This window comes from Stegostoma tigrinum, chromosome 9 (assembly GCF_030684315.1).
Source record: "Stegostoma tigrinum isolate sSteTig4 chromosome 9, sSteTig4.hap1, whole genome shotgun sequence".
Lineage (NCBI taxonomy): Eukaryota > Metazoa > Chordata > Chondrichthyes > Orectolobiformes > Stegostomatidae > Stegostoma > Stegostoma tigrinum.
Genome location: NC_081362.1, coordinates 63762900 through 63777423, shown reverse-complemented (window position 1 = coordinate 63777423; position 14524 = coordinate 63762900). Strand labels below are relative to the sequence as shown.

General features: G+C 39.6%; 1 protein-coding gene across 2 annotated transcripts in view; it reads left to right on the top strand.

The window, feature by feature from the left end:
- Positions 1-9724: 9724 nt before the first annotated feature.
- Positions 9725-14524, top strand: part of LOC125454927 (transcriptional-regulating factor 1) — a 251903-nt gene continuing 247103 nt past the window's right edge. Inside the window, exon 1 of one of the 2 annotated variants that reach the window (XM_059648596.1) lies at positions 9725-9757. The gene's annotated coding sequence lies outside the window, so the exon portion shown is untranslated. The remainder of the gene's footprint in view (positions 9758-14524) is intronic. The other variant, XM_059648599.1, reaches the window with a different exon arrangement.

Genomic DNA, 14524 nt, shown 5'->3' with positions numbered 1-14524 from the left:
CAATGTTCTCATGCAACTCTGTTGCTCCTTGAACTACTAATGGCGGGATATAAATTATTCACTGAAGCATGTATTCAAGTTTGGATTGGTTTTCTGTGCCTTCCAAAATTTCATTACTAAAATAGTGTAGCCATTGCCACAGGTTTATAAAGACCGTTTTGGAAGGAGGCAGTGCAGAGGATGAAGGTAGGATACATCTGAATCATTTCACTCCAGGTGAGCTGTCTGTGTGCTCCTACTGAGATTCTGGTAATTCTAGAACTTCATTCTTTAAATATCATTGCTCTTCAATTCTCACCTTCCTGCCCATCAGCTGTGCTCCATTATACCCTTGTGACTAAATTCCTGCAATATAAGTCACTGAGGGAAACCTTTTTTTCAACTTTATCAAATGATGTATCCAAGTTTGCGTGCTGTCTGCCTTATCAGTACCAGGCATATTTGATCCTGAGTTAGAACATTGCTCTCCACAATAACAGCAAACACATTTTTAATCCAATGTCCTTTTTCAAGAAAAGACAGAACATGAGAACTTTTTAAGATCTTTGAATGGTTCTTTCTAAGGAATTAAAATGTGGAATCAATGTAGAACAGATCTGTCTGGTCTGTGAAAGTATCAGACTTGACAAACAAAATAAGCTTTTGTCATTTCACAGTTTCTTAGTTTCTAATAGACTTTAAACTTAAAACTCAGTCGGATCCCTCATCTTTGCTATTCCTAAATGTTCAAGAAAAGGTCAAATTAGGCAGCCTATTTGAAGAGTAGTGTTAATGTGCAATATCAGAAATCAAAGGATACAAGCAGAGATATAAACAGAAAGTAAACATGAAAACTGATCTTAATAATAAAAAACTGTGGACGCTGGAAATCTGAAACAAAAACAAAAATTGATGTTTTTCAGAACAGGAGGATCACTAGACTCAAAACAATAACTGCTTCCTCTCCAACAACTTCAGTGCTTGATGAAAATCAAACAGATGTTGCAGAAACATAGGTGGCCATTTAAAATTCGTAGTGATAGTAAACTAGGTTTGAATGTCCTCTCCCATTTTATGATCAGACTGGCAAAGCAAAATTGTGTGAATGCTGTAATTCTGAAACAAAAACAGAACATGTTCATACTCAGGCCTGGAAACGTCAATGAAGAGAGAAATGAAGCTAAGCTTCACAACAACGACCTTTCATGACAATTCTAATCTGAGAAATATTTACCATTACAGGTTTTTGCTTTTTATTTTCAGTTTCTGTGCCCGAATATGTGTTGCAACTTGGATTCGCTTTAAGGTACTGCCCTTTTTTGGCATAATTCTCTGATGCAAAAATTTCAGACCCAAAATTTACTTTGGTTTAAACTTTTAAAGGAATGGTATTAACACAGTCATCTGATGGGATTTTATGAATTAATTATAGAAGATACACTCAAAGCTGGAGGCAACCAAATTGGGAGATAAGTAGTAAAAGACAAGAGAGGAACTCAAGCAATATATGCATTCCAAAACTTAGCATTTTCTTTGGCACTCTCCTGCATGTGTTGTAGAAACTGCATTGAAACGGGGGAAAGATTGATGGACAGCACATTCTATGTTAGATTTTAAGTCTGAAACACAATGAGCAGGGCAGAGAGCATAAAGAATTGTCATTTTTTTTCTCTTTCAGTCAAGGTATTAATTCATTGTGCAAACTGAGGATGAATAATTTTAAAGTTAGACAACATCAAACTTGTCTATCATTATAGGGCTCTCCAATGATATATAGTAAAATATAAATGGTAAAACAGAAGTGCTTTATCACGCTCAATGTCAAATTTCATTTTTTTCATAGAAGGTTTACTTCACAGCATCATTGGAGACTATATCAGCACTTGAAATAGCTTATGCAGCAATTTTACAAGAAACTCTTGATAACGACCTGAGTGCATTGTCATCACCAAAACTAAAGCAAGTAGTACTTTTCTATCCTTTAACCTAATGTCAACTCTCATTACTGGTGAATCAAGGTGCACATATTATCCAATTTGTTCTACATACAAAGTGAAAGTGCTGTCTATCACGACACAGTTAAAGGAGTTTGTGACTAGCATATTCATCAGAGTATTAAACTCCTGTAAACGTTGATTTGTTTGCTGAGCTGGAAGCTTTGATAGCTGACATTTCATCCCCTTACTAGGTGAAATCCTCAGTGCTGTGGAGCCTCCTGTGAAGTACTGTTGTCTTGTGCTGGTTTAAATTTATACGGTCTGGTTTTTGTGCTTACGGTAGGTGCCAGTTCCAGTTGTGCATTGTGATGGTCGATATATTGAGTCTAATCCAGTGTATGTGTTGATGGAGTCTGCCGATGAATGCCAAGCCTCCAAGAATTCCCTGGCTGTGCTCTGTTTGGCTTGTCCTATTGATAGTAATATTGTCCCAGTTGAAAGTGTGATTTTTCTCGTCTGTATGTAATGAAACCAAGGACATCTATTTGTGTCGTTTGGTTGCTAGTTCGTGGATGTGGATTGCTAGTTGTCTGCCTGTTTGTCCCACGTAGTGTTTTGTGCATTCTCTGCATGGTATCGTGTAAACTACATTCATCCTGTCCATGGTATCTATTGGGTCTGTCAGTTTGTGCGTTGTCATGATTCCTAGTGGTCTGAGTAGTCTGGCTGTCAGTTCTGAGGTGTTTTCTATATCTGGTATGGTGGCTGTTGTTCCCAGTTTTGGTGTGTCCTGGTTGTACTGTCTATTGGCTAGGCATCTGTGGATGATGCTGCAGGGGTATCCATTCCTGGTAAAGACCTTGTGGAGGTGTTCTTCTTCTTTGTTCCACTGAGTGACATGTTGTACTGGGAACAGCTTATAATAAGATGGTGCCAGAATTGGAAGTGAGAGATACCTTAGGGGCACAGTGCAGCGTGTTTGGTAAGATATAATGAGAGGACTTACGAAGGCTTGCAGGGAAAAATCCTCCAAAAATTGATGTAACCGGGACTTTGTCAAAAAAAACGTAAGAAATAACTCCTCATCACATTGAAAAAGGAAACATACAATTTGCAGTTTTAGTAGCCAAGTCATTTCTCATGGTATCTGTAATTCAGAAGATTCAAACTTGGTAATCCAGGTGTCTTTATAAATTCTTGGCTGATAGAGTTTAGACATCATCCAAAAACTAATTAACAAGGGCTTAATTTGAAGGATAGATCGAGCATCAGGAAAGGCTGTTTCGGGTGTAGTAATTTCTGTACGTTGGTTACATTCTATGGAGGTTGTATAAAATTGTCTCAACATTGTTTCACGTGGCGGCAATGGCTGCTGAAGATGTGCTGTACAACTGATGAGTCTCTTGCTTGTATTTCTCAAGGACAGGAGTTTGCCTCATTAACAGAGTGCATATAAACAGTGTCAGAAGATTTGGCTTGAGGAAAAGTTCCATGCAGAGAGGGTAAAAGGTATTTCTGTGTGCATCTAAATACTAATAGTAGATTTAGAAACTTGAAGCAGTATGTATTCAGAATGAAGAACCAATAGCTGACACTTCATCAAATGAATCATTTAAAATCTTTATTTTGATTAAAATAATAATAAATCAAATGAATTAATGACATTAAACTTGAATCAGACAAGTTTAAATGGTGCTGGCTGTTCACATGATCACAAGCAACCACATCTAGGAACTGCAGATGCTGGAAATCTGAAAGAAAAACAGAAAATGCTGGTGAAACTCAGCAGGTCTCACAGGATCTATGGGTAGAATGCAGAGTTAACATTTCAAGTCCAGTGACTCTTCACCAAAACTAAAAACAGCTGAGAAAATGTGGTATTTATGCTGTAGCTGAGATCGGTGGGGGGTGGGGGGGGGGGGCGTGTTGGAAGGGCGGTTGCTGCGGGAGAGACGTGAGCCAATAGATGAAGTCGGAATGGAGAGAGAGGCAGAGATATGAACAAGATAGGAAAATGAGAGGATTGTTGGTAGCAGGCCAGAATCCTGTCATGACATGGGTTACTTCTAGCTCAGCCAATCCATTCTCACCCCTCTAAGTGCATTTGTCACATAAAATGGGTTACTTTCAGCACAGCCCGCCCACTCTCGTCTACTCTCAACTCTCTATCAATTATGCAGCTTCCCCTCTATTCTGGTCTCCTATCAATTTGAGTGGAAAATGAAAAAGCTTCAGTAAAATATATAGCAATATGTATTGCCAAAGAGTTCTTTAGTAATCTTATAGTAAAGGATCATCTTGTCACGAATGATCATAATATGATAGAATTACACTTTAAGTTTGAGAGTAATGTGGTCAAGTCTGAAAGTAGGGTCTTAATATTAAACAAAGCCAATTACAGAGATATGAGAAGCAAGTTGGAGGTAGACTGGAAAATTACACGTTACAATTGTAAACAACAAGAAGCACTTAACAAAAAAACCTATCCATTTATTTAGTACCTCAAGATTTGAATATCCCAATGCACTCCCAGCAATCATCCCACATTCCACCCTCTGCAATCTTGAAGTCATTCAAAGATTTCTTCCTTTGTCCTTAGTCGCAGCAAGACATATTCATTCATTACCCCTGTGTTCACTGATGTGTAAACAATTAAGTACTACGTTGATTGAAAAATTTCTCATAAAAACTGAAAAATCTGTGAATGCTATAAATCAGGAACAAAAACAGAAGTTGCTGGAAAAGCTGAACAGGTTTGGCAGCATCTGTGAAAAAAAAATCAGAGTTAACCTTTCGGGTCCTGTAACCTTTCCTCAGCTTCTCCAACAACTTCTGTTTTTGTAAAATTTCTCATCCTTTGTTCAAATCCCACCAGGGCCTTAGCCTTCACTATTTCTGCACTCTCTTCCGGTTAATAATGTTTCAAGGTAGGTACAATGTTTTAATTCCAGCCTTGTTAGAACCCTCATTTCAATTGCTCCATCTTTTGTCACAGTATCTTCAGCTGTCAAGCCATAAGATCTGGAATTTCCTCTCTAATTCTCTCGGTCTCTCAACCTCACTATCTTCCTTTGGTGTTCTTCTTAAAACTGACTTTTTCACATTTACCTAGGTATCTTCTCATATATTTTGGTGTCAAACTTTGCTTTATAATCCTAATGTAAGCCATCTAAAGGCAGAACTGGGACAAAATGGAGTTGGAAATAAAGAACTGAACTATGACACCTAAACCCCTTTGTGCTTCAGATTTCTGAAGCCTTTCCCCATTTGTAAAATAGTCTATGCCTCTATTCTTCCTGCAAAAATGCATTACCTCAGTCTCTCCCACATTGTCACTTCTTTGCCCACTCTCCTAGCTTGTCCAAGTTCTCCTGCAGCCTTCCTGCTTCTTAAACATGACCTGTCCTGCCACCTATCTTTGTGTCATCTGCAAACTTTGCAACAATAATTTCACATATTGTGAAATGAAAGGACTCACCTGCCAGTTGGCCACCTTGGAAGGACAAAGAATTTGGAATTAAACAAATGATTCATTTTTCAGTCGCTGGTTTGAGCAGCAGTTGACAGATGAGAAAAAAAAATCAATTTGTAGCAAGAGCTGGAACTCTCTCTTGCTCCCTTCTTCCTCCGCATTATATCCGAAAACAGCCCCTGATGATGAAACAAATTGTGGAAGTAGCCATTCACTGAGAACTCATAAATATTGACAAACTAAGCCACTGATGAGGATACAAATCAACAACTTAACAATTGTAATCTCAGAATAAAATTCGAAAATCTCAAAGGCTCTAAGGATTGTGTGGCCTTACCTATTCCTTTCTGTAGTAGACACTTGCCATTTTACTATCTGTGTTTGTGTCTGGTGTCATATTTTTATTATTTTTTGGAAGGTTGGTCTGTCATAAATTCTACTTTTTTTCACTCAAGAAAGCCTTGTTATTAGCTCCCACATTTTGACATTTTTGACTTACACGTGAAAAAGATTTGTTGGAACAGCCAGAAAGGGATACAACGACGGGAACTGAATTACCTTTGGTCAGACCTAAAACTATATCTTAAAAAGGAAATTTCAGCTTTGAAAGGAATGCAGAGCAGATTCACCAGAATATTAACACAACTCTCAGATTTTGATTGGTGCTTGCCAAATATTTTTCCCATATAAAGGCTTGAAAATTGTTGTGAACCCCTCAATGTGAACAGCAAAAAATAGAAGGGAGCACTGAGCCTGTTAGAATAAGAGTCTATTTATTTCCCAGTTCACTTCCTCCTCCCCAGCCCTGATGAAGGGTCCCGACCCAAAATGTCGACTCTCCTTTTCCTTTGGTGCTGCCTGACCTGCTGTGTTCCTCCAGCCCCACACTGTTTTGACTCTGACTCCAGCATCTGCAGTTCTTGCTCTGTCAGAATAGAAGCACAGTTGTTATAACTTGGTTTGAACTCCATGGTGGCTTTTGTTGCCTCAGAGCATTGGACCTCTAAATTTCAGGCCAGGACCCACTCCAGATCCTAATTCTCACTTTAGGAAGCCTGATTTATAAAGGAGAATTTATATGGAGTTGTATTCCCTCAACATAGAAAGTTCTGGGCAGTTTGATTTAAGTAAAATTTGGAGAGAAATATTGCTGCTGGGAATTCAAAGAGAACATTAAAATAGAAGTAGGCCATTCAATTAGAAACAACTTACTCATAAAAAAGATAAAATTCTTTCCTACATAAAACAACAGTTACTGGCTCTATTAATAAAGTTTTAGTCTGAAATTTGTCATATTTACTAACCAGGGCAGAATCTTACAATTTTTTGACAAAGTGCAAATCGTGTCAATTTGTTTGGAGGGATTCTTACTGAAAGCACCAGTGACATTTCTTGCATCACCTTGTCAAACAGGTCTCATTCACTGTCCCAATGGTGTCCTTGAGGCCTGATTTGTTCTCGCATGTGCCATTTCCAGAATAATTCACAACTTAGCAGATATCTGTCTTCTAATCCCTTGCATCCACACTAATTTTCAAAGGCTTTTATACTTCCAGACAAGAACAATCAGTCTGAAAAGCCAGTCACGGTTCTGGATACTTGTACCGGACATCTAAACAGAGAAGCTGGCACCCCGCTTTGCTGGTGCAAACACAACACTTCCTCTTCTTCCAGGCCTAGCAGTAGACGCCACAACACCAGACCCTGTCAACCTGTTCTGAGGTTGCCATTTGGGCCAATGAAACAAAGAAACCTACAGCACAGGAACAGGCCCTTCGGCCCTCCCAGACTGCGCCGATCAAGATCCTCTGTCTAACCTGTCATCTATTTTCTAACAGTCTGTGTCCATTTGCTCCCTGCCCATCCATGTACCTGTCCAAATATATCTTAAAAGACGCTAACGTGTCTGCGCCTACCACCTCCGCTGGCAACGCGTTCCAGGCGCCCACCACCTTCTGTGTAAAGAACTTTCCACGCATATCTCCATTAAACTTTCCTCCTCTCACTTTGAACTCATGATCCCTAGTAATTGAGTCCCCCACTCTGGGAAAAAGCTTTTTGCTATCCACCCTGTCTATACCCCTCATGATTTTGTAGACCTCAATCAGGTCCCCCCTCAATCTCCATCTTTCTAATGAAAATAATCCTAATCTATTCAACCTCTCTTCATAGCTAGCAGCCTCCATACCAGGCAACATCCTGGTGAACTTCCTCTGCACCCTCTCCAAAGCATCCACATCCTTTTGGTAATGTGGTGACCAGAACTGTACACAGTACTCCAAATGTGGCCGAACCAAAGTCCTATACAACTGCAACACGACCTGCCAACTCTTGTACTCAATACCCCGCCCAATGAAGGAAAGCATGCCATATGCCTTCTTGACCACCCTATTGACCTGCGTTGTCACCTTCAGGGAACAATGGACCTGAACACCCAGATCTCTCTGTTCATCAATTTTCCCCAGGACTTTTCCACTTACTGTATAGTTTTCCCTTGAATTTGATCTTCCAAAATGCATCACCTCACATTTGCCCGGATTGAACTCCATCTGCCATTTATCTGCCCAATTCTCCAGTCTGTCTATATTCTGCTGTAATTTCTGACAGTCCCCTTCACTATCAGCTACTCCACCAATCTTAGTGTTATCAGCAAACTTGCTGATCAGACCACCTACACCTTCCTCCAGATCATTTACATATATCACAAACAACAGTGGTCCCAGCACAGATCCCTGTGGAATAGCACTGGTTACAGGTCTCCAATTTGAGAAACTCCCTTCTACTACTACCCTCTGTCTCCTGTTGCCCAGCCAGTTTTTTATCCATCTAGCTAGCACACCCTGCACCCCATGTGACTTCACTTTCTCCATCAGCCTGCCATGGGGAACCTTATCAAACGCCTTACTGAAGTCCATGTATATGACATCTACAGCCTTTCCCTCATCAATCAACTTTGTCACGTCCTCAAAGAATTCTATTAAGTTGGTAAGACATGAACTTCCCTGTACAAAACCATGTTGCCTATCACTGATAAGCCCATTTTCTTCCAAATGGGAATAGATCCTATCCCTCAGTATCTTCTCCAGTAGCTTCCCTACCACTGACGTCAGGCTCAGTGATCTGAAAAAATGCCCAGCACTGTGGGAAGGAGGTCAATGGCCTTCTTGATTCTGCCAGCGTAGTTGCCATCATCTTCTCCCTGATACCCCACACTTAGTTGAGCTGGGTCCAGTCCATGATCTGAGTGTGTGCCGCTGAGGCACACTGTCCTTGCTGCAGCATTGCAATGATGAAGTTGCAGCTTTTAAGTGCAGAGCATCTCCTAAGCAGATCAGAAATTTGCCATGATGGTTCTGAGAGGCTGGCACATGTCAAGTGCCAATGTCTCTTGATGTGGGGTGTGTGTTTGTGATTGGTGGCAGTGGTCTGTGCCTTGAGATATTGGTTTCCAGTGTCCGAAATGGAGGTCCTTTGGTGCAAGTGGCGATAAAGTTGGTACATACCTGTTCCAAATTCCATGTTTGTTTTGTATATTTGGTAAGACAGGAAGCTGAATAATAATTAGATGAAACATACATGTAATAAGGCATTTAAACAGCTATAATCCCCCGTAAATTCACAACTTGCTGATGCCGAGTGAGAAATTCACTTAATCGCTCGGGTAAAGCATAAAACATGGCCTGATGGTGTCGAGATTGGCCTTGCTGGACTGTTCCTTCTTCCTTAAATCTCAAATCTCAAATAGACCACTTCACTCAGACCCTTCTAAGTTTGAGTCCAAATGTGTAGGGGGATATGGAGCCCAGTTATGTAGATGGAGTTAGAAAGCAGATTAGCCGTCTTTTAGAATAAGTGAAGGTAAATATGTGGCTTGAATATCCTGCTACTGTCAACTTTTGTACACAAATCAGAGCTCGTTATGTTCTATGCAGAATTGAAAAGACAATATGGGCATATTTATTGACCGTTCCACAATTCGTTCATTTTTAAAAGAAAAAAAGTTGCTTCCTTTTCTCAAACTAAGAGGATACAAATTGGTATTTGAGTAATTAACTCAACATGCGTTTGTGCTCGCAAAGTTAATGCGATAGTGAATGCCTTCAGGACGGTCGTCGTAATTTCTCTCCATGGACTATAATTAACTGAGTTTAAGCTTGGAAGCGCTCCGTACGTCGCGGAAAAATGTGGTCGCAATCCACAAACATGAGGAAATATCGATGTAACGGAGAATCAAAAGGTGATTAATCAAGACAGTTTTGGGGCTTTCGGAGGGCAATCTGCCTTTAATTTGTTCGAGGCATTGCAGGATTATGGGTGCAATTGCACACCGTATTTTGTCCAAGTGACGTCAGGATCCGAAAACTGCAAGGTAAGAAGTGTTCAGCACTTTGTTTAAAACTAAGCGATTGCATTGTTTCTTTTGTGCATGTGCAATTTTGTGAATTGGTCTCAGAAGTGGCAGACTCATGCAGGATATTGCAGAACAGCAGGCAGCAGAGCCCAGCCATTAAGTGATTTGTTACTCTTTCATCCGTGTGTGTTTTGGAATAGATCTGCAGGCCCACAGCGTCTATCCAAATGCCAGGAGTTGTGTCACTGAAACAAAAAGAGAAAGCAAAAAGAGCTGCCAGCAGAGTTTGTGATCAGCGGGACACTCCTTTATCGTGTTTTGAATTTTTAAGCATTGCACGTATGAATTGTGCAAGACACGGAGCGTCAGGGATCCGTGTCCATAACACAAACAATGCCGGGGAATTGTTCGTTGAATTGTACAGCATCGTACTACTTGAATCGTTTTGACATTCTTTCGGCAAGAGGGCATTGTCAGAATATGGCTGGAAATTTTTTCTTAAATGTATTAATTCTTTGTGGACTGGCTTCGAAAATTGTAAACCTTTGACAATGCATGGTGTAACTTGGTAGGGTAGAGAGCTATTTCAGCAAGGAAGGAAAAATACTCTGGTTAGCCTGAGTTTTGCTTCTTTACAGCAGATCAAAAATTTGTTGCTCTCTGGATTTTACTCTGTACGAGTGATTGGGGGCTGCAATCGTTGCGGGGGGGGGGCGGTTTCAACACTTCAAACTCGTGCAAAATATGACGATTCACATTGTTCTGTGCGTCGCAACTCTTTTTAGGGAGAGTGGAACCGGTGATACTGCGAAACTTTAAAGCAGCTCGGTAATTTTGCTTGGCTGACTTCGATGAATTGAGTTTTGACTGGTGTTTTTATGGGATTGATTTGCATGATTATTACTTAGCTGTTTGTTGTGGATTGTGCATTCTTCGAGTGCTCAAAAGAAGGTATGTTTCGAAAACGTTTTTCAAACATCAAAATAATGTGTCAGAATTAACACACAAATCCCAGCTGCGGTGTCTCAACTGTTTCGCAAAATTAAAAATGATATCCACTTAACATCGGAAATAAAACGGCAAGGAGAAGTGAGGTAATAAATTAAAACCTTTGTTCCCGTTGAGCTTCTCCTACTACAAATCTGACGCTTGAAGTTGTTGAAACTTGCCATTATGAGTCAGGACTTTATGTAAAGTGGTTGAAGAACGTAGCAAATTTCAAGTGAAGCTTATTTGAATCATAGAACTTGTGAACTGAAGTTCTTCTACTTAGTGTATTGCTGCTGCTGTGGGACCTTCATTTGGTTCAAGTATTGTCATGAACGTGTTTCATGGTTATTGAATCCTAAATATTGACAGATTGAAATTCACTTGTCAGTGCAGGGATCTGAAATCTTCAGATTCATTTTGTTACCCTCATTTGTAGGAACTGATCCTGAAACTGCAGGGCCCTTTGTAGGGTTATTAAAACTGAAAGTGTCTTATTTAGTTATCCTGGAACGACAATGTATTTGATAGGAATTAACCACCAACGATTGCAGAGCTCTGAGATGCAGGGAGATCTGGGTGTCCTTGTGCATGAATTGCAGAAGGTTGTTGCACAGGTATAAGTAACCAGTAATGGTAATAGAATGTTATGATTTATTGCAAAGGGAATTGAATGCAAGTGCGGGAAGGTTACACTTCAGTTATTTAGGGCATTAGTGAGACTGCATCAGAAGTACTGTGTACAGAAGGATATTAGCGCATTGGAAGCAGTTCAGTGAAGGTTTATTAGACCAATATCTGGACTGACCAGATTGCCTATTGAAGAAAGGCAAGACAGGCCAGCCTGTATCTTCTGGAGTTTGGAAAACTCATGATTTAATAGAAACATGCGAGGTCTTTGAGGGGTCTTTGTTGGATGGATCTTGAAAGAATGTTTTCTTTTGTGGGAGAATCTGGAACCATGTTCAAAATAAAGGGTTGCCCATTTAGCACAGATAAGAAAAATGTATTTTCTTGGAGGGATGTGAGTCTTTGGAATTCCTTTCCTCAAAAAGCAGTGGTTAGAGAATCCTTAAATATTTTTAAGGCAGAGGTAGACAGATTCTTGATTACTTAGGGGTGAAAGATTATTGTGGATATGCAGCAATGTAGACTTAAGGTTTTAAAATCAGTTCAGCTATGATTGGCAAGGCAGGCTTGAAGAACCAAGTTGCAAACAAGATTAGGCTTCCATCCCAGAATGCCAAAAGCTGAATCAGAGTTAATTTCTGCTGGTCCTCTCTGTTAAGAGTGTAACGGTTGCTGGTAACATTGCTTGTTGAAGAGAAAGACTTGTACGCCACATAGCATACAAATCCTATTATTTTTATTTAAACCTGAAGCACAATCATCTAGATTTTCATACTTGCAGGTTAGTGAATCTTGTAAAAGACTGCATCTTAACATGAAAGCTTTAGTGGTTTTTAACTTGTGTGATGACCGTTCACTCACTGTTATTTTTGTTTGGGAACTTTGGTTCTAAAGTGAGAAAATAGTTCAGCTCTCTGAAGCAAAAACAGAAGTTGGTGGAAAAGTTCAACAGGACTGGTGGCATCCTGAAGAGAAACCAGAGTTAACATTTCCGGTTCGATGACCCTTCACCCGAAATGTTAACACTGATTTCTCTTCGCAGCTGCTGCCAGACCTGTTGACCTTTTCTAGCAACTTCCAGTTTTGTTTCTGATTCAAAGCATCTGCAGTTGTTTGAATTTTCTTTCCTTCAGTTCTCTGAACATTTGACTTAAAAAAAATTCAAGTGCTTTTGTGAACAGCAGCTAAAGGCATCATTTCCAAAAAAATCTTCATCCTTAGTTAAATGAATACCTCTGGCAGACAATCATGAAAATGTTCACTGACTTGAAGTTCACAACCAAGAAAGAGACCCATAAAAAGCTTCATTCAGATAGAAACTGGACCAGTTAAACAGAATAGAGCCTCAATAACAGAGGCACAGTTGTCTCTCAACAACCAGGGCTAGGGAAATTGTTGCTGAGAAGAAAAGTCCCGAAGCAGAGCTGTCAGAAAGCAAATACATTGATAAAGGCTGTTCAAGGCATAATATTAAGGAATCATGGTTGATAATAAATTAATTGAGTTTGCAGCTTGTTTAAGGGCCTCAGAAAAACAAATTTAACTGAAGAAAATGATATTAACCAAACGTATGCAAAAACCTTGTTGAAAGGAAATAAATTTCAGCTGAAAATGGCGCTCTAGTGTGCAGACAGGCCTGAATCTTTCTGATATTTGTAATAAGATTGTTTTTCAAATAGTTGTATACACCAAAATAATTTGTGCTTTTCTTGTATGTGTAATAAACTTTGTTCTTTTCTTAACTGTGCATTACAGCCTCTTGTGAATATGGTTAGTAACTGAGCTATGGTAACGAAGAAGAAGAATAAATCTTATGACCTGTCGAGCGAGGTACCACTCTGGGATCCAACTTGTCTTGTATCACCAACAGCTCGGATCATAACATTGAAATGTTTTAATATTTTTTGCTCCCAAGCAAATGTTTTCAGTTTCTCAAGCACTTTTTAATAGGGGCTGCACCATTTGAGAACTTTGTTTTTTCAGCATGACCTCCACTTGTTCTGAGTGGAGATTTTTCGTGTCCATGTAGCAATCACCTTCAGCAAGAAGATGTCTAACTGATCTGTCCTAAGGTCTTCTCAAGATTATGGTCAAGCAATTTACAACAGTTATGAATTTCCTAGTTGAGTGTTTGCACAATTAGAAAGCTATGTCTGAAACTTCCCAAGTCATAAAATATGAGCGTGAGCGCATTCCTCCCACCAGAAACACCGTAACTTATATTCTTTGAAGACAAAATAACTCCAATTGTTGTGTTTTTCAGTGGGTCATTTGACAGACTACTATGCACAATGTCCCTCTGTTTAAATGTCCTCAACCTCCACCATCAGATCAGCTACAGTCCTTTCTGCCACTGCTTGTGTTTTGTCAACGCGAATTGACTGTAAGGTGATTGATGAATAAGTGAACGCTGTTTGTCAAACTTGAACTTTCACATACATGTGTTCGCTATTATGCAATTCCATCCCCAACAATAAGTGTCATGGTGCGTAGAGAAATACAATGTTTATACGAACAGAGTCTCCACGTTGACATCGCGTGTTCAGTTGACTCTTGCTTTGTTGTGAAGTGCTTTTTGATAGGTACTCCATAATTTTTGTTTTTATTTTGCTATGTTACCCACAAATATGGGAGATTAAAGTAACAAGAATGTTTACAAGAAGCATCCTGAGGATAAAATTGTGGGTGGTGAACGTAGAAAGGCTATAACACCTGAAGAGAAGGTAGATGTTATCAAGCATTTTGAACGTAATGAAAAATTGTGATATTGTTCATGCCAAGGAATAAAGAAGTCTATGTTATGCACCATTAGAGTCAATGCAGAATAAATTAAAGCAAACAGACTTGTTCCAGCAATACGAAGTGCAAGCAAATCTGAGAGATCATGGCCAAAGGAACTGGAGGAAATGGAGCAGCTTTGAATTGTGTGGATAGAAGAACAAATGAAAAAGCAATCTGGGACCAGCTTTCTCACCGTAAAAGAGAAAACCGTATGCATTTATGAAAACGTAGAGAAAAAAGCTGAAAATCCTACAGATGTGCTTGCCATTAATGCTAGTACTGATTGGTTTGCTGGTTCTAAGGACAGCTGCACCTTTCATTACGTAAAGTTACATGGCGAAGGTGCCAGATGAAGAATGTGCGATGACATTTCCTCCCATAATGAAA